General features: G+C 45.3%; 1 protein-coding gene across 4 annotated transcripts in view; it reads right to left on the bottom strand.

Moving 5' to 3' along the window:
- dock4b (dedicator of cytokinesis 4b) overlaps positions 1-19,572 on the bottom strand; it is a 162,497-nt gene that overhangs the window by 116,150 nt on the left and 26,775 nt on the right. The window lies entirely within an intron of this gene.

The raw sequence follows: 19,572 nt of genomic DNA, 5'->3' as shown, positions 1-19,572 counted from the left end.
TTTTTCTCTCTTTGTTCTAAATTTATTTTATTTATATTATACAGTGTTTATTTATAGAGTGTTTATTTTATAGTGTTGCAGCTGTAACAACTGTAATTTCCCTCCTGGGATCAATAAAGTATTTCTGATTCTGATTATGAGAGAGAGAGAGAGAGGTCTAACTCTATTAATAGTCTATTAGCTCTCTCAGTGGATGGAAGGCTGGGGAAGAGTGATGGAAATGGTGCCGGATGTTAATGATCAAGTGAATTATTAGAAAATATTATCCAAGCATCAGGTCAAAAAAGCTTTATTTGGTTGTTTTCCTCTTCTTAAAGCGCACTGCAGGGATCTTTACACACAGAACTGTAAACCATAACCAGACAGAAGCCGGACTTTACATGTTTCCCATTGTTCTGTATTGGATTCTAGTAGAGATGCACAGATCTAATATTAGGATCGGATATCGGTCCCGATAGTAACACAATTAATATTGGATAATTAGACCGACTCATGGAACCGACCCTTTTACTTTAACCTGTCAGTGTGAAACAGCACTAAATATTTACATGTTTGCAATGTTTGATTGCTGTTACTGATTAATTCTCAGGTTCAGCTGCTAGATTTTATTTTGAATTACACAAAAAAATGTAAAAAAATAAGGTTGATTACTGTTCGTGTGTTTGACAAGGTAAAGCTACTTATTTCCATGGCTTCTATTTTAAGAAGTTTGATTCCTGTTTTATGTTGAATTTGAACGCCGTGTCAAGGTCCTGCACCATTGTTTATTTTAGTGACAAATAAATAGCAATTTAGTACATTTATATCTATGTATTCATTTGTAATATTTTATAAAGTAATGTTTAAGTCAATCCTGATGCCTTAAGTCTCTCCCACATGGTGAGATATGTGGTTTATTAATTCAACAATAGTATTGGATCTGTATCGGGTATCGACCAACATGCAAAGTTTATGTATCGTATCGGTATTGGAGCTGAAAAAGACGGATCGGTGCATCCCTAGATTCTAGCCCAGAACTTTAGCATAGGAAACACAGTGAAGTTAACTATTGTGCAATTCTTGATACTTTAACCTTCTAAGCCCCCCCTCCCCAATGTTATCACTCAGTAGCAACTCATCCAGTTTCCACTGCTATGTCGTTACCGAATTGTAATCTAAAGATGTCATAAAAATCAAGGAGCTTAAAGGGTTAAAGGCCACAAAATCTCATCCGAAACGGAAAATAAGTTCAGTTGTTCGTTGTTTGGCAACATGAATTACTCATTTCCGAAGGATCAGGACGATTATCGCCGGTGTAGTTCTCATTATCAGTCAGTACCACCAAAGATTACATGTCAGACCAACAAAAGCAACAAATTCAATCAATTCAAACCTCAAAAACCCCTGTCAGAAAAACAGGCAAGATCCTCATAGCAGAAAGCGCTTGAGACTAAAAAGAAAGAGCACAGAGTGGAAAAGGGAGGCAATGACAGGCAGAAATGAAGGTGGCCCACAGTCATCAGCACCGTCTGTCTGAACAGCCTGTGAAGGCTACGGACGGCGCAGCTTGCACTGTTCCACTCAGAGGGGATTGTGGGCCCAAAAGCGTTTAATCGGGTTACTTTACCTGCCGAAAACTACTGTGCGGCGACAGCTTTTTGGAGCGGAGCCTTTCTTTATGGGGCACGGCCCAATCTGCCATACCTGCACTGTGTGGGCTTGACCTGATTGGGAAGGTTTCAGCCTCAGAGAGACGCGGGTTTAGGGAACGACAGAAGCCGGTTTAGCACAAACACTTTCAGCCTGTTTACTGGAACAGTGTTTATGATTCAAACAAGGCTGGTTTCTGCCTCTTATGGCAGACAGAAAGAGATTTAATTGTAGAATTAGCCTGGAAATTGGCCTGCATGAGCTTTAGACACACACTCACACACACACACACACACACACACACACGTGGGTAGCAGCCAGTTACACTAGTTACTCGTGTACATTTTAATGGATTTGCCCTTTTCCTATTTTCCTGTTTCAATCATAATACTCAACTCAATGGTTACAGCATCAGCATACAGCAGAGTTATTGACCTTTTCCTTGGGTCACAGTGGCCCAGCACTCACACCACAACACTTGCGCACACACAGGTGCAGATCTGGATGAGCTCAACAGAACCCATCACCAACACCCAACCCCACCTAAACAAACAAGCCAACGCCCTTTTGGGCTCGAAGGGCAGCACTGAGCAAGCGCACCTGAATCAGCCCTGTGGAGGCTCTCGGCCAGCGGGCTTACCCCAAGCCCTAATCGGCTCCAGGTGGCGGAGGTAAGGGCGGCCTGGTGGGACCCGGGAGGGGCTGGATCCCTGTCCCTGCCTCCCCCCCTGAACCCCGGTCCCTTGATACCCGTATCTGCTAAGCTGCCACTTTTGGACCTTTGAGCAAAGCACCTGACCTTCTAGAATGGCTGACCTGCTCTCTGACCCTGGCCCAAAGTTCTCCCCTCCACTGGTCAGTCTTGTGTTTTACTGTTTGGTTGTTTTCACAGTCGTACCCATACACGAACTGTACCCGAACAGTGAGGTTCGGACCGTGATGCTAAACGAACCCCGACCCCTAATGTTGATGGGGCAGTGGTGGCTCAGCGGTTAGAGCTCTGGCCTATTAATAACAGGGTTGTGGGCACTGGAGTTGGCTGCCTGCTGCTCTGGGTGTTTGTGTGTTTGCTGCCCCTAGTTCGCTAGTGTGTGTGTGTGTGTGTGTGTGTGTGTGTGTGTGTGTGTGTGTGTGTGTGCTCACTACCACAGAAGGGTCAAATGCAGAGGACAGACACGTACACCTTTACCTTAGATGCTGGTTCTAATGCAGGTACTTCCAGGGGTACTTAAGCTGCTACCTTTGTACTTTAACTGGCCTTGAAGTTATTATTTCACTGCAGTGACGACACATTTACTTCAGTATGGGTTTAGCCAACTCTATCCAGCACTGTACACACACACACACACACACAAGCAGGTCAAACTCCCTTAGATTACTATCCAGACATGAGCAACCTGCCATTTCTGTCCTGTGAATACACAGAACTCAGTAGAGTGTCCTAGCCCCAGGAAGCACTGAATGTGACTGGAGTTTTTCTGACAAACCAGAAGATGTCCTTGTCCTTGTCCTTGTCCCCTCTCTGCCTCTCTCGCTGTCCCTCTCTTTCTTTTCACTCTTCTCTCTTTGCCCCCGTTGTCTCCGTTGTCTCTTAGGGTCAGTGCTGAACAATACTTCGGGCTGTCACGCTCTAACTTAACAGGGAGGAGGAAAAATACCAGGAAACCTAAAATCACAGCCCGGCACTGTTATTGTTGAGGACATCAGCTCCTACGGGTTCTATAATACATGCTCTATTAACATGAAGGTGTCTCTGGGTTTAGCTCGGTTGTCTCCAGATGCAGTGGATCAGCCGAGACATGTTTGGTGGCTCAGCAGTTAGAGCACCGGGGCTATTGATGACAGGCAGGCTTGCGGGTCTGCCACTGTTGGGCCCTTGAGCCAGGGCCTTCGCCCTCTCTGCTCCTTAGGCACTGCCAGGTCTCACCTCACTACCTTGTCGAATTCTGTTTCCTACAACTAGAGCTGGGCAATATGACAACGCCTGAGGCACATCCATTAAGGTTTGACTATGTGGCTCAACCAAATGAGATTGGTGACGGTCAAAATCCAGTGTTTGTTAGCAACATTAGCATAGCATCTCCCATTGTAAACCAAAGATGCACACATTGGGTATCAATACATCATGCTAAATGGATTTTCTGCCAAATTATTCCTTTACCTGTTGAATCCCTCAGTGTTTTCCTTGTAAATTCCAAGTACAGTAGAAATGTATGTATACTGAAAAAAAAACAGTGTGACAAAACTGCACTGTGGGGTTGTTCCAATCCCCCATCCTGTAGCACGAGCAAAGAGTAAACAGGGATGAGGGTAGATTCATGGTGTATAATAAATCCCTGCCACTGCACTTTGAAATTTGGGAGCCGAAAGAAAAGTAGGTCCAATGCATTAATTATACGAGCCCATTTACAGCAGCCGCATGCTAAATTATTCAGCTGGAAGTTCACAATTTGACAGGGCTCAATGCCTTCCTGGTAATCCATATCCCAGCTGCTGTCTGCCTGCTAACAGGGCCGGCATGAAAGGTGCTTTCACAATGGGATTCTTTATTTATTCTGGGTTTTTTTTTATTTCTCAGAGGAAAGGAGGGATAGATATGAGAGTATGCAGTGAGCACGGAGAGGGACAAATACCAGAGAGAGTGAAGAAGAGAGATGGTGAAAAAAAAAGATATGAATGGAATGTGAACGTCATAAAATACATCAGTGCATTCCCGTTTCTGTCAGTGTCCTAAAGACTGAGGAACTGTCCTTAAGGTTAGAGACGTGGGCCTGCAACTGGAAGTGGGTCAGGGTTCAATCCCCTGGACTGGCAGGGCATCCCTTAACATCCACAGCTGAGGTGCGGCTCATGAGCAAATCATCTAACCCTCAACTGCTCCCCAAAACTGTCTCTACTGTCCTAGTGAGGTCAGGGTGTTGGATGGCCACTACCCTACCTCATCATCCCCCATCATTCTAGAGAACACAGTTCTTCCACTGCTCCACAGCCCAATGCTGGGGGGCTTTATACCCCTCTATAGCCCATGCCTGGCATTAGGCAGCATGGTGCCAAGAGGGTCATGTTTATCTGCTCCAGAGAGTCCTATTGTATTGGCAGTACATTGTTTTTACAGGGACTAGACAAGCTGTGTGCATTTGCACATCTGTGTCAGCATCTGGATGCATTCATTAGAAGGGGTGTCCACAAACATTTGGACATAGTGTGTATTGGTAGATACAGTACCAAAAGAGCTCTGAACAGTGATCACTGTGGACTTGCCTTGGCGGTCGCACTCAGGCAGGACCCTCCCACAGGCAGGACCCTCCACTGTCATTTGACTGGCTGTGAACCTGTGGCCTGACACCACCGGGTCAGAGTACAGCCAGCGCTGATCGGACATGACACGTTTACTAGTGGCCACAGGACTACTACTCTACAGCAAAGCTCACAGACATAGAGAGATAGAGACAGACAGACACAGAGAGAGAGAGAGAGAGAGAGAGAGAGAGAGACACAGAGAGAGAGAGAGAGAGAGAGAGAGAGAGAGAGATGGGGGGTGGGAGGGTCTAGCTGAGTGTAAAACTGAAAGTCCTCTGTCCAGAGCTGCATCTGTCCTGCCTCACAGGCTTCCTGCAGTGAAGCAGAGCGAGAAAAAAATGAGGCCACTCTCGCTCGCCCGCTCTCTGTGCTCTATGTTACTTTCACAGACTCACAAACACACACACACACACACACACACACACACACACACACACACACACACACACACACAAACACATGAGCCAATTCCAGCAGACACGGGTCTCAGCTCACTTAAACTCAAATCGACATTTATTTGGCCACTTTATCAGAAACACCTACCATAGAGGTGCGCTTTACCAACCACAGCCCCTACTGGGCAATCTCCTACTGGCCGAATCATCAGCAGCCCTCCACCCTGTCCATCTGTGTAGAGGGAGCTATATGTCCAAAAGTTTGTGGACACCCCTTCTGAAAAATGGATTCAGCTACTTTATGTTGCCAATAGTACTGCCAATAGAATAGGACTCTCCGGAGCAGATATCAAACATGAACCTATCGGCACCATGCTGCCTAATGCCAGACGTGGGCTATAGAGGGGTATAAAGCCCCCCAGCTTAGAGCTGTGGAGAAGTGGAAGAACTGTGTTCTCTGGAATGATGACAGTGCTCCATCCAATACTTTTTGGATTAGTTGGGGAGTTGGGCATGATGAGGCGGGGTGGTGATCATCATCCAACATCTTGACCTCACTAATGCTGAATGCAATTAAATCCTCACAGCAATGCTCCTCCAAAATCTAGTAGAAAGATTTTCCTTCTCCCCTGGACAGTAGAGACACTCACTCCAACAAAGGCAGAATGAACTCTTTTTAATAGCCTTGATTTAGGAAGAAAACATGAATAATGAGCAGGTGTCCCAATACTTTTGTCCATTTAGTGTATCTTCGGTTAAGTTCATTCTGGTCGCACGGTTTCCAAGCACAATGAGGCTGTTATTGGTGTGACATGTGTGATCTTTGCCCCCGAAGAGCTAAAGCGCAGTGGTAGGCGTCCATTAGCCCACCACTTCAACTAACCTCAACAGCTGCACCTCTCAGCTAGCCCACGCTCCTCCTCCAAAAGCCTCCCAAAGATTTACACGGCAGATCAGTTACTCTTACTGAGCCTGAACAGCCAATAAACAACCAGGACGAAAGGTGGCAGAGGCAGAACCTTCCCTCGTTCTGTAACTCCATAGAGGAAGAGAGAGAGAGAGAGAGAGAGCGGGAGAGAGTGGGAGAGGGATGAGACCTGGTATGAGGCTGTGTAGAATCAGTGATGCTACAGTTGGTTTGTCTAAGCTCCTTACAGCACGCTACAATGAGCAGGATGATGAGCTTCAGCCTCTTGGCCCTCAGGACAGGGCCAGACGATAAGATACGGGATACGTGTATCCCACTCGCTTCCCGCTTGATCGGCTCAGCCTTTAAGGCAAAAACAGGACGCGAGCCATAACATCCAATAGCACCACCTGCCTAATATTGAGTAGGTCCCCCTTGTGCCACCACAACATGACTGACCATTCGAGGCATGGACTCCACAAGACCTCTGAAGGGGTCCTGCTGTGGTATATGTGGCACCAAGACCAACATTAGCAGCAGATCCTTTAATACGTCCTGGAAGTTGGGAGGTACCCGGATCAGTAGATGCCACTGCTGGCCAGAAAGTGCCATCTACCCACTGTGCTCTCTGTCTCTGGGCCCTGGCTGCCAATGGCTAGCAGCATGACCGGGATTCGTCATTGACCTAGAGATCCTATAAACATTAAAATAATGTTGGCCTCTAATTTCCCCTCCAAAATCAAAGAAAAGCTCACACACACACACACACACACTGTGTACTGCTGCTCTCCCTCCCCTTAAACAACAGCAGCGGGCGTCCTCGTGATTCTGAGCAAAACCCAAGCTCAAATGGCCCCTAAATGTGCTTTTAACCTCATTAAAAAGCAACGTGGCCCCCCGTCCCTCTGATTTGTGAACTGACATCGAACCTCATTAATGATCTGCCTTTCCGCCTCATTAAATATTCATCAGCTCATTAATATGCAAATATGCAACGGCTGAAGGGTGGATCGCTGAGGCTCTTGCCAGAGAACGGGCATGAATTATTAAGCGGTTATTTTGGAGTACACACTCCCACCACCATTCCGCAACAAGCCAGGACGGATGAATTATGCAGCGTTTGGGAATTCTCTTTCAGTTGAGCGGATTCGGAAGTTGCTAAACAATTAATCGGTGGTAAATGGTATTAGATGTGGGACGTGACGGACTCCTCCTTCTCACCCTCCTCCTCCTCCTCCTTCTTCTCTTTCTTGGCCTGCAAAGTAAAATTCTGCTGCTTTTATTATGCTCTCCTCTCAGCGATCCGGAGAATTCGCATCTCAGCCCACAGTCATGTCAATCCCGTTAACCTCGACCACACTGAGGGCCATTCACGTAACACGAGCTGTATGATGTATGAATCGGAGCGCACTGCAGGCTGACAAACCAGCGATTCATCTGGGGGTCTGTATTTGCTTTTTTTAACAGGAGCTTAACTTGAGGCTCTTTTGGCAGGACGCTTGGTACGGCTGCACCAACGGAGCCATCGCCGGAGGAATCATTCATTAGCCCTGCCAAAAGACAAAGTCACGGGCAGGAGAAGGACAGGGAAAGGCGGTCGGTGACCATCAGCATGAGCTATAAAGACTCGCTCTGTGTTCAGACAGAGAACTGCATTCTTCAGCGGCTCCTCGCCGAGCACATTCTCCTATCCTGAAAAATACTCTCGGCCATAGTCAAGGACAGCGCAGGGCACGCAGCTCACGCCGCTTGTGGCGGGCTTGGCAGTGCTGGTGCAGCCTTGAAGCTTACGGGGAACAAATAGGGGACCTAACGTTCCAGTTAACGTGCAGCTTTCGCATCCCAGTGCTCCCAGTCCTGCTCAAATCGGGACTCCGCAACAATGAATCAGGCGAGGAAAGGAGGTTCAAAATAGCTACTGCTTAAAGGAGCACACTGTAGAGTTAGATATGAGCAACATCAGGATATTTAATGCCCTGTTGTGATCCAACACTGGCCCGATACATGGCCATCAGCAAATCGCTGTCGTCCGATAAAAACATGTATCTCCAAAACGGCAACTCTACAAGAGAAGGCAAAAATGGTCAGTGTAAAATAAGAGCTGATCCAGGTCATTTAGAGCATTTCTATTGGACCGAAATGGAGATACATGGTTTTAATTGGACAGTAGATATGATAATATGGTAAATATGGTAATAGGTCAAATATGGCAGCAGTATGAATACATTATTTGAGTTTAGAGCTCCTGAACATTGCAGTACTTTCTTTTCTGTAATATAAACTGCATTATTAAAAAATACTCCCCAGAGATCAATGATCCAACATCTCACAATATTAATAATAGTCTAATAACACACTCTACATATCCAAAATCGGAGTAAAATGAATAAAATAGGGCACAAATAATCTACACTACATGGACAAAAGTATTGGGACACCTGCTTATTCAACATTTCTTCCAAAACCAAGGGTATTAAAAAACAGAGTTTCTACTGTCCCTACTGGAAGAAGGCGTTCAACTAGATGTGAGGATTTGATTGCATTCAGCATCAAGAGTGTTAGGTGGGTCAGGATGCTGGATGATCACCATCCCACCTCATCATCCCCAACTCCCCAACTCATCCTAAAAGTATTGGATGGAGCACCACCACCGTAATTCCAGAGAGCACAGCTCTTCCACTGCTTCACAGCTCAATAATGCTGGGGGGCTTTATTATACCCCTCTGGCCCACACCTGGCATTAGGCAGCATGGTGTGAACAGGTTCATGTTTAGCATAGCATGTTTGATTCACTGTGACTTCTGTGACATGGCAGGAATTTATGAAATAACGTAAATGACTGGAAATTGGCATGTTCAGTAGTGTGTGGGTGGGCCTCTACCTACCCAGTGTGACACCTCTGGGTGTTGTTTAGAGGCTGTCTGCATTTACACCTCCACTGCGGAAGCTCAGAAAGCTGTACAGAAAGGTGTGGTCACCCCATAAGTCGTTAGCTATTGGTTGAGAACTATAACATAAGATACATGCCCGCACACACACACACACACACACACACACACACACACACACACACACACACAAAGAGCATCCATAATCAGCAGAGCCTGTCCACCAGACTCAGCTCCAGCTCCACCTAAAAGCATCCAAACATCAGCCTATAACACTACTCTCTCTCTCTCACACACACACACATATACGCTTCATAGCAGCAGAGAGCACTCCCATAACACCATTCTCCCATTTCACCTGTCCTGCTGCTGTCTCCTTCACCACACACACAGAGTGAGAGAGAGAGGGAGGGAGAGAGCGGGAGAGGGAGGCCGTACCTGGGTAGCACTGACTGAGCTTGTTTTTTTGTTCCAGAGCTTTCAAAGAACTGCTTTTCTGAGGCGCGAGATCACAGAGAAGGAAACAGAATTCATGTCTGACCACTGCCGGTGTCTGACTGCCCACTGGAGCAGAAATACAACGGTCTGAAATACTGCACATCAGTGAAAGCACCAGAGGAAGAGCTGAGAAAGGGACGGACCCCTCTCCTGACACAAATGCAGGCCTCAGAGGGAATGGCATGGAGGTGAGAAAGCACAAACAGGACCAGTGTGTACACAGAGTTTTCACAAAGTGTGTGTGTGTGTGTGTGTGTGTGTGTGTGTGTGTGTGAATGTGAACAAGGAACAAGGAACAAGGAACGTAACTGGATATCAATACATTGTGTGGAATTTCAATCCGTGGGAAACAGCTTGGAGCTTACTGGTGTTTTAAACTCACTCCACTCCAGACATGACCTCCAGACTCACCGCAAACAGCACACACTCGTGCATGTGTGTGTGTGTGTGTGTGTGTGAGTGTGTGTGTCTGTGGCTTTATCTAAATGATCGACTGAAACTAGGCATGTCACAATAATTATGCTATGGACTTATCGTGCAGTGTAGTATAGGTATATAGGTATAAATGACCGCAGTCATTTTTGCTGACCTTGCTATTGCCCAATGTGTTTAGTTCTAGGAGAGGCCATTAAGAGGCTTTGGGATACTTTGGGATATTTAACCTGTTTAATATTCCAATACCAATATCAGAATATTCTGATGTATCTAAAGATCTTTAAAAGGATACAAATCTATTGTTATGCTATTATATCATCTGTCTTAAATGTCTTAAAATGACAATAATATCATTTAGCATAAATATTCCTGGGATAATATATTGTCAAAATAATAGTCAGCGTGACAGGCCTCCATTTAACCCACCCAGACCACGCCCTGAGCATCGGCAGCAACTCTCAGTTAGGGTGAGGAGGGTTTGGGGGGGTCGAATATGAATGAAGGCATTTAAAATACACATTAACCTGAACCATCACTCTTAAATCACACCGTCATTAAGACATGCGGCTCGAAGAAGCCATAAACCCTTTAACACCTAACGGGCCCCATAGTTAACAGTGACAGATTTACACACTTACATATCAGTTACATATTATTTTCATTAGTTACTGAATGATTATTGGTAAATCTCTAGCACCTCCGGGATTCCTGATGTAAAGGGAGTTGGGGTGACTTAATTTTTCATTATATAAATCATTATATGAATCATTATATAAACGTAGGTACTTACATTTATATAATTATGAAATGCAACATAGATGATACATGGGACACCGGTATGACTGTATGAGCTTGGACGTGTGTGATAGCTAGGCATTATTACTTGCACTTGAATCATACCCCCCCCCTCTCCATACCGTCCATACAGCCCTCTTCACTATATGTCAAAAAAAAAAAAAGTTTGTGGACACCCCTTCTAATGAATGCAGAAAGCCCCCCCCCAGCATTGAGCTGTGGAGCAATGAAAAAACTGTGTTGTCTGGAATGATAGATGGTGGAGCTCCATCCAGTACTTTTGGGATGAGTTAAGGAGTTGGGGATGATGAGGTGGGGTGGTGATCCAACATCCAACATCCTGACCTCTGTAATGCTCTTCCTGCTGAATACCATCAAATCCATACAGCAGTGCACTCCACAATCAAGTAGAAAGCCTTTTTTCCAGGACAGTTGAGTAGAAAGTTACTCCAACAAAAGCAGGATCAACTCTTTTTAATACTTTTGATTTCAGCAGACACAATGAACGAGCAGGTGTCCCAATACTTTTGTCCACATAGTGCGTCATTAACCTATTTGTGGTGTATATATATCTGCTGCACCATTTCTCCTTCTTTTCATCATGCATGTGTCTAATCTCTCCTTCTTAGAAGAACTGCTGCTGCTGAGCCAAAAAACAAAAATACCTGGAAAGGCCAGAGAGAGAGAGAGAGAGACAGAGAGAGAGAGACAGAGAGAGAGAGTGTGCGAGAGCTGTAAACTGACAGACTGTTGGCACTGCAGCGGAAAGCATACATGACTCAGATTAAACAGGAATATGGGTCAGACTTTCTAAGCCAATCACTTCACCTCATTCTGCACACTAATCTGCTGCTGTGATCCCCCCACCCACCCCCCCGCTCTCACTTTCTCTCTATGTATGGGGTCTATAGGGAGTGTGTGTAGGGGTGCAAGTCATCTTAATGGCACATCAAAGCATTCAAATGCAAAGCACTGATGGATGACGTCTAATCTCATCATCTGCACGGTCCGAATACGGTTAAAGAAAAAAAATCACATTGTCCAAAAGTATTCAGACACTCCATCTACTGCAGCAGTTTGTTGGAGTTTAGTCATTTCTTTTAGAGCAGCTCTAATGAATACTAATAAGCACGGGCTAGGCTAAAGTTAGCCTGTTTAGCCGAACAGCTCAACTGGGGATGCCGCATCGGCTACACTTCCAGAGGAAATGTCCGTTGCAGGCTGACGTAGTCTAATTTGGGGTCTCTTCGGGGCATTAATCTAGCCCAGATAGCCTAGGACCGCTTGCTGTGCTTCTGTGTTATTTGAACAGAGGTGAAGGTCTATTTAAGGTGGAATGGGAGATATGAGCACAAAGCTGCCAAACGAGTAGCTAATTTTTGCTGGACCCATAGCCCATAGAGTGGTCAGTAGGGCCCTGTATGGGCTTTAAAAGAGGCCCCAGCGGACCCAGACCCGAGGATCGCTGGTTCGAATCTCGGGTTCATGCTGCCTGAGCCGGAGCTGATGCATCAGAGCTGGGTACACGACGCTCTCCTCTGAGCGCAGCGGTTGCCCGGTGATTAGACTGCAGTGTTGTAAAGGAGCTGGGAGCTGATTGGTCAGGGAGGAGATCAGACTGGATTAGACGATATTAAACACTATAAAACAGTCATATTAAGAAAAGTCTTGACTAAACTGAATCAGTCAGTCAAAAAAGTCTGATTCTAGAAACTGAGGCTGAAAATAAAGAGATTTTACTGATCAGATTAATCAGCAGCTCGTCTGATCTAAACTGCGGGGCTGGATTATTAATTATGCACACAGAAAGATCGGATCAGATCAGAATCGGCTGACTTTGAATGGATTGGGGGACAAAACAAACTGATGATCGGGACATGCCTTATTTTATTGCTTAATTAACCCACTACGGGCTATGCCGACTACCTCAAGAGGGCGCTATTCAACACTAGGTAAAAAAATATGCCTTTGAGGGATTTGTTGCTTTTTCCTGTTGTACAGAAAAGGCCTCGAACCCGTGAATAGTGAAACCACAGTGTGAACCAAACCGTGACTTGTGTGTGTACATTGTACACGCCGAGCAGACGTCTTGGTCGACGAATCGGGGGAAACACGGTTCATTAATAACCTCATCCTTCGCTTCACAGTCATTACAGTCTGAGACGGCACACACACACACACACACACACACACACACTTTTTCCTTTCTGCATTCGTCTTGTGCAAAAGACAGACAGATTCAGTTCCCTCTTCTCTGACCTCGTGGAAGTTTCGCTGCCTCTCTGTCTGTTTCGAGATATATGACAATACAGTGCCCTGGTGGATCTCCAGAGCTCAGAGCAGCCACGTTTCGCCTCCAGCTAGACTTCACAGCAGGCTGGAGGGCCAGACAAGAACATGCAGTTTAAACCCAATGAGATGAAACATGGAGGGGGGGGGTGGCAGGGGGGTGGGCTACAGGAAGAAAAGAGAGATGTGTGTGTGTGAGATAAAAGCTTGTCAGATACCCTGCATGTCATTTCATCTCCAAGCTCATTATCAGGCTAATATAAGACACATTACTCTAAAAGCCAGCCCGGCCTGTGCGGCCGACACCGCGCCGTGTCCCAGACACAAAAGGAAAAGAGGGCAGAGTGTGTGTCAGGCCGTGGAGGTGGAGAGGAACCACAGCTCACATCAGCTATGGCAGATTTCCACCTATACTTTCCACCACTGATCTGCTTTTATTTCCACAAGTTTCAAAAAAGTGACGGCATCGTTTCCTGGACCACTTCTGCTTTCAGTTACTAATTACATTCACCCCGTCCTGAGCGATGCACCTTCACAATACCGGCATGACTTGGTGATTTGCAGTTTTAGTGACTTTGTCAAGGCCAGACACTCACGAAGACACTCTTTTAGGCCTGGGCTTGAACTAGACAGCATTCTGAATGGAGATGCGCCATTTAAAAGTGAACATAGTCTAGAACCAGGCTTAATCATTGTCCCAGAAACTGGCCCATAAAGGGTAAAGTGGGCATCTTCAGTCTAATCTGGTGTAGCTGCAGATTTTCAATCCAACCAAGCAGGGGTCAACTCATAACTAGTGCATTATTGGATGGGAAACCTGTAGCCTGCAAGATATAGGTCCTCTATAACTTATAGGCCTAGGCACTAGAGCTGGGCAATATGACGATATTTTATCGTATTGTGATAAACGTTGTTATCGTGATACATAGTATGCTTTTCTAATCTAAAAGATTCCTTTTCCTCCAAATAAGTCCAATCAAGCATTTGAAATTCCTTTTATTTTGACAAAACTGTAAATAAAAGTGTATATATTAACCTAGTACTGTATGTATAAAGCAATTTAGTACATTTATATCTATGTGTTAATTTGTTATATTATATAAAGTAATGTTTAGGTCACATGGTGAGGTACGGTTTATTAATTCAGCAATGGTATCGGACTGGTAACGGGTATCGACCGATATGCAAAGTTTATGTATCGTATCGGAACTGAAAAAGCCAGATCAGTGCATCCCTAGCTCTTCTTTTATTTCTATTCACCCCCTTATCTCAAAGAGCCACTATCCAGGCCCCTAAAATGTCATTTAGCCTGTCTGGACCACTACATGTCCCATAGCAACCTCAATGGCCTGAGGGGAAAGCAGGCTCCAGTTGAGTTTATGGGCGTATGGGTGTAAGCCTCTTCATCACTGTCCAACCCTGTATCCACTTCAGTTATCGTTTCAGAGAATAATAAGCGTTTATCCAGTCCCGCTTAGGTGCAGGCCTGTCCAGGTTAGTTCAGCGAGAGGGTAGCCAGCATTTCTCCAAACTGCACTGAGCCATGAAGACCATATGGCAGCATGGAGCTTTTCAGATGTGCAGTGTTAACTGCTTATCTGTGCCACTGGACAGCTCACACATTGCACTGGGTATTTAACACTCACCGGCTCACCGCCGGCCATTGCCGACCGGCCACACTCTCAACATACAAACACAATGCACAGTTTTAGCAGTGCTACTAAAGTGAGTCTGTATGTGCAACCCATTTGTAGCACTAATGTGTTCACAAACAGCCAGTAATCAATATCGGCCATAACCCACCTAACCTGTAGATAAGGGTACCACTTACTGGCCTGGCCACTTTCCATCTATTTACATTCAGTTGTAATTACTAGAGATTAGGGCTGGGCGATATGGCAAAAATACGATATCACGATATTTAAAGACCTTTTATAAATATAAATATATATATATATATATATATATATAGATATAGATATAGATATATATAGATATTTATCATGATACATGTAATTACAAACTAAATACATCAGTAGCAGCAGATTCTTAAACACTACTATTCAGATACTCTCCCGTACAGTGATTTATACTCTACATTTGCTGCTCTTCATGTAATTACACCAGTCTAATTACACTGTTAGTAATGAAACCTGCAGCTGATCAGTGTTTATTAAGCACCAACAGTCTTAGAAAAGCTTATTGTTATCACGATACCAAACGATATAATAAAATATCGTCATATCACCCAGCTCTACTAGAGATGACATACTAGTATCAATGGGTATTGGTATCAGTCCCATTTCTGCAGTAAATGCTGGATCTGATCTCCGATCCGATCCGATTCTGCGACAGATCTATCTAAAAGCACTGTATGTTGTCATGCTGTTAGCTGTGCGTTTCTCCATGAGGAGTGGTAGGGTGTTCAGGGAGTCCGAGCCTGATAATCTACCTTCTGAGCTTGTTTACACTTTGCATTAACGTGAGTTTCATGCCCAAATTTCATCCACATTTCTCTAAAATGTGTCCCCAGTGTGACCACATGAGATCTGATCCATTAATACCTGGTAACTTCATGCGTTTTGGGTGTCGGGATTATATCTGGATCAGGCCAAGCCACATAAAAAAGGTCCCAAGTGTAAACGCAGACAATACTTATTTAAACCAGATTCCAATCACTCAAACCCAAACTTCAGGAGGTGGTCTGAGACCCCGTTTCTCTGTACTGTATCTATGAGGGTAAATGGAGGTGAAGAGTGGAGGCAGCTGCTGGGATGTGGAGGCAGAAGGTTCAGCAGACCCAACAGCTCGACCAGGCCCAACAGCCACACACCCCCAGGGGACCACCGGCAGCGCACCGCAGCTTAATCTGATTATCAGCCCTGCCTCCTGGCCATGTACACAGAGAGAGAGAGAAAGCCGGCAAAACCCCATCGCTGAGAGCCAGCGGCTATTAGCTCTTTCGGGATGCTCGCCGTTCGGGCTGCTGCGCTGCTGTGGAATAACGAGCGGGGCAATTAGGCAGGCTTTTTGAAAGTCGTCAAATGAAGCAGCTGCTAATATACATTTTTTGCTCTAGTTGATCTGATTTAGCCTACTGAGCGCTGGCAAAATATGCAGCTGAAGAGGTCTGCGTGAACTTCGCCGAGGTGAGTTACCCTGAAAATCACACCAGAAGTTCAAGCAACCATGTAATCCAGCGTTTTCTGGCTCTAACTCTTCCACTTTCCTTATTTTCTTTCCAATTTAAGCAGTTTACAGCAGCTCTTAAACGTGCCTTTACTGAGCCTTTAAAAGTAAAAGGACAAAAGTATTGGGACACCTGCTCATTCGCTTTTTCTGAAATCAAAGGTATTTAAAAAAAAAACTATCCTGCTTTTGCTTGAGTAATAACAAAATCTAGTATATTATTTTTTAAGCATTGCTGTGAGGATTTGATTGCATTCAGCAACAAGAGTGTCCTTAATTTCAGGGTGTTTAGGATGATCCCCACCTTACCTCATCCCCAACTCATACAAAAAGTGGAGCACCACCATCACCATCATTCCAGAGAACACAGTTCTTCCACTGCTCCACAGCTCAATGCTGGGGGGCTATATATATACCCCTCTAGCCCACGTCTGGCATTAGGCATGGCCTATAATAGGTTCATGTTTATCTGCTACAGAGAGTCCTATTCTCCTGACAATACTTTTCAACAGGGTCAGTGCAGTCTGGCCTTTACAGAGGGTTTTCACAGCAGTCCTGATGTTGCGGCTGGGCCAGAGTGACCGCACTATCAGCCCAAAGGGAAGAGCCAACTGAAGAGCAGTGATGTACTGCATTAATCAATCCCCATTAGTCCTTATCTTTCCCTTCCCTTCCCTTCTCCACCCGAAACACACACACACACACACACACACACACACACACACTTCATTATACACATCCGCACTGCCCAAAGCTATCTGCCACCGCTGTCTCCCTGAAGATGGCAAAATGTATATCATTCTAACCACCATTATCATCTTCATCTACACCATCATTCATCATTACTGACATCCAGGCAACCAAACTGTGACACTTGGACCCAGAGGGCTAGAACGGGACCCGAATGGCCTTCATAAAAAATAAAGTACGTCTAAAATGTTGAAACGTTCACATAATGGATTACAACACGTCTATTCAAACAGCTGAACAGCAGCGTCATTAGAGCCCCTAAAGCATCAGTAATGGCTTTAACGACGACAGCTGAAAACCACCCGAACCAAGCTGTGTGCTGAATTTCCTGCACCAAGAGCCGGACCTCATTCCCATCGGCCTTTTACTTTACTCACTTTAGACAGTAGCAGTGTTGATGCATTTAGAGGTGGCTAGCATGATGGCGTTTCATCCTTATTGCGATAAATGTTGCTATTATGATGAAAAATATGCTTCTCTGAGCATACTGTATGTATAAAAGCCCAGATCCAGTATTTATCTCAATTTATTACATTTTCTAGGGATTTTTTGTGGGTTTGTTCACCAAAAACTGGATATTCTCCAACCTCTTTTCACCTGTGGAGTCGACTAGAGTTAAATTTATTACACAAAGCAGGATTTATTTCACAGTTTAGCCAGATAACCCAAGCCCAAAGCCAAGCTGGTGCAATAGGAGAGGAGCTGAGGGATGTTCCTATTAATTTTTAAAATCTTGTCAAATTTTTCTCTATTTCCCCCAATTCTGTTCTGCCAGTTAACCCACCTGTTCGTAGCTCCCCCTAGCACTAGCCATGCTCCCAACTCTAGGAGGGTAAGCACGATACAGTCCAATTCAGCCCCCGATGCAGCATCCCCGGGCAGCCGACACACTCTGAGGAAAGCTCCGGGTCCCCAGCCCCACCGCTCACCAGCTAACAGACGCCTGTGCCAGCCAACTTCGATCAAGAGTGATGAGAGGAGACCAAAATTTCATCATAAAAGGAAAATTTTCTAATTTTACAGCAAAATAACAGGGTGGTAAACAGACTGAGCACTTTTCACACAAGAATTTAAAAATCTTAGACACGGTTTACACCTGGTCACTTAAACATGCGTCTTCGAGTGTCGGTATTATGTCTGGATCAGGCCAAACTAAATAAAAATGCACCCCAGTCTGAATGTACCTAATGTACCAGTTTCAAATCCGATCTCTCAAACCACTTCAGGAGGTCCCTTAGACCCATTTTACACCTGGTCACTGGAACATGAGTCTTGAGTCCATCGGGATTATATCTGGATCAGGCCAAATCATATAAAAATGCACCCAAGTGTGAACACAGACAAAACTGGATTTAAACCAGATTCAAATCTGATCACTCGAACCACGTCAGAAGGTGGTCTGAGACCCCGTTTACACCTGGTCAGTTTATGAGTCTTGAGTACATCGGGATTATATCTGGATCAGGCCAAACCATATAAAAATGCACCCAAGTGTGAACACAGCCAAAACCGGATTTAAACCAGATTCAAATCTGATCACTCGAACCACGTCAGAAGGTGGTCTGAGACCCCGTTTACACCTGGTCAGTTTATGAGTCTTGAGTACATCGGGATTATATCTGGATCAGGCCAAACCATATAAAAATGCACCCAAGTGTGAACACAGCCAAAACCGGATTTAAACCAGATTCAAATCTGATCACTCAAACCACTTCAGGAGATGGTCTGAGCCACATTCAACTCCCAAGACCCAATTAACTTCCAAACCCCCTCCCAGTACAACCAAGCAAGGAGTGAATTTGCACAAAATCCGTCCCACACAGCTATCGGATCAGAGGCGTATTTAACTACCAAGCGTAAACGCATGTGGCTAAAATCTCATCAGGATACAATCCAGATACTAGTCACATGACGTGACCAGGTGTAAACGGGGTCTTAGAGGATGGTTATATAAGATCTTGGCCCTCATGTAATGCATTTTACTCATTTACAAATTACATAATCAAGTAAATCCAGTGCTCTAAACTTTCCAGTGCAGTTTGATGCCATGTATTAAAGAGCATGGGCAAGCCAGACATACACCACACTGCTCTCTTTCACACACACACACACACCCCAATCACACACATTTCGCTTCAGAAGGCAGACAGGGACACGGCAGAAGTGTCCAAACAGAGGCAGGCGCCACAGTGCAGGATACACATACACACACTCTCTCTTTGGCTCGCTCTCTCAGATGCACACACATGGACAAACACAGGCAGACTGAGATAACCCACTTCAAAAGGCCCTGGATGGCACCGCCACTGTTCCCCTCCCCCCGACACCGTCCCAACAGAAGCCACTGCATGAGAAACCCAGCCGGCCAGCCGGCCAGCCGGCCTCCAGAGCCCACCAATCTGCAATTGTGATTCAACACAAGCAACCCCCGCCAACATCCCACCAACCATACCCCCCCCACACACACACCCCGATCCCATGCTGTCATCATACAAAG

Source organism: Salminus brasiliensis, chromosome 2, assembly GCF_030463535.1.
Source record: "Salminus brasiliensis chromosome 2, fSalBra1.hap2, whole genome shotgun sequence".
Classification (NCBI taxonomy): Eukaryota; Metazoa; Chordata; class Actinopteri; order Characiformes; family Bryconidae; genus Salminus; species Salminus brasiliensis.
This window is presented reverse-complemented; position numbering and strand designations above follow the sequence as displayed.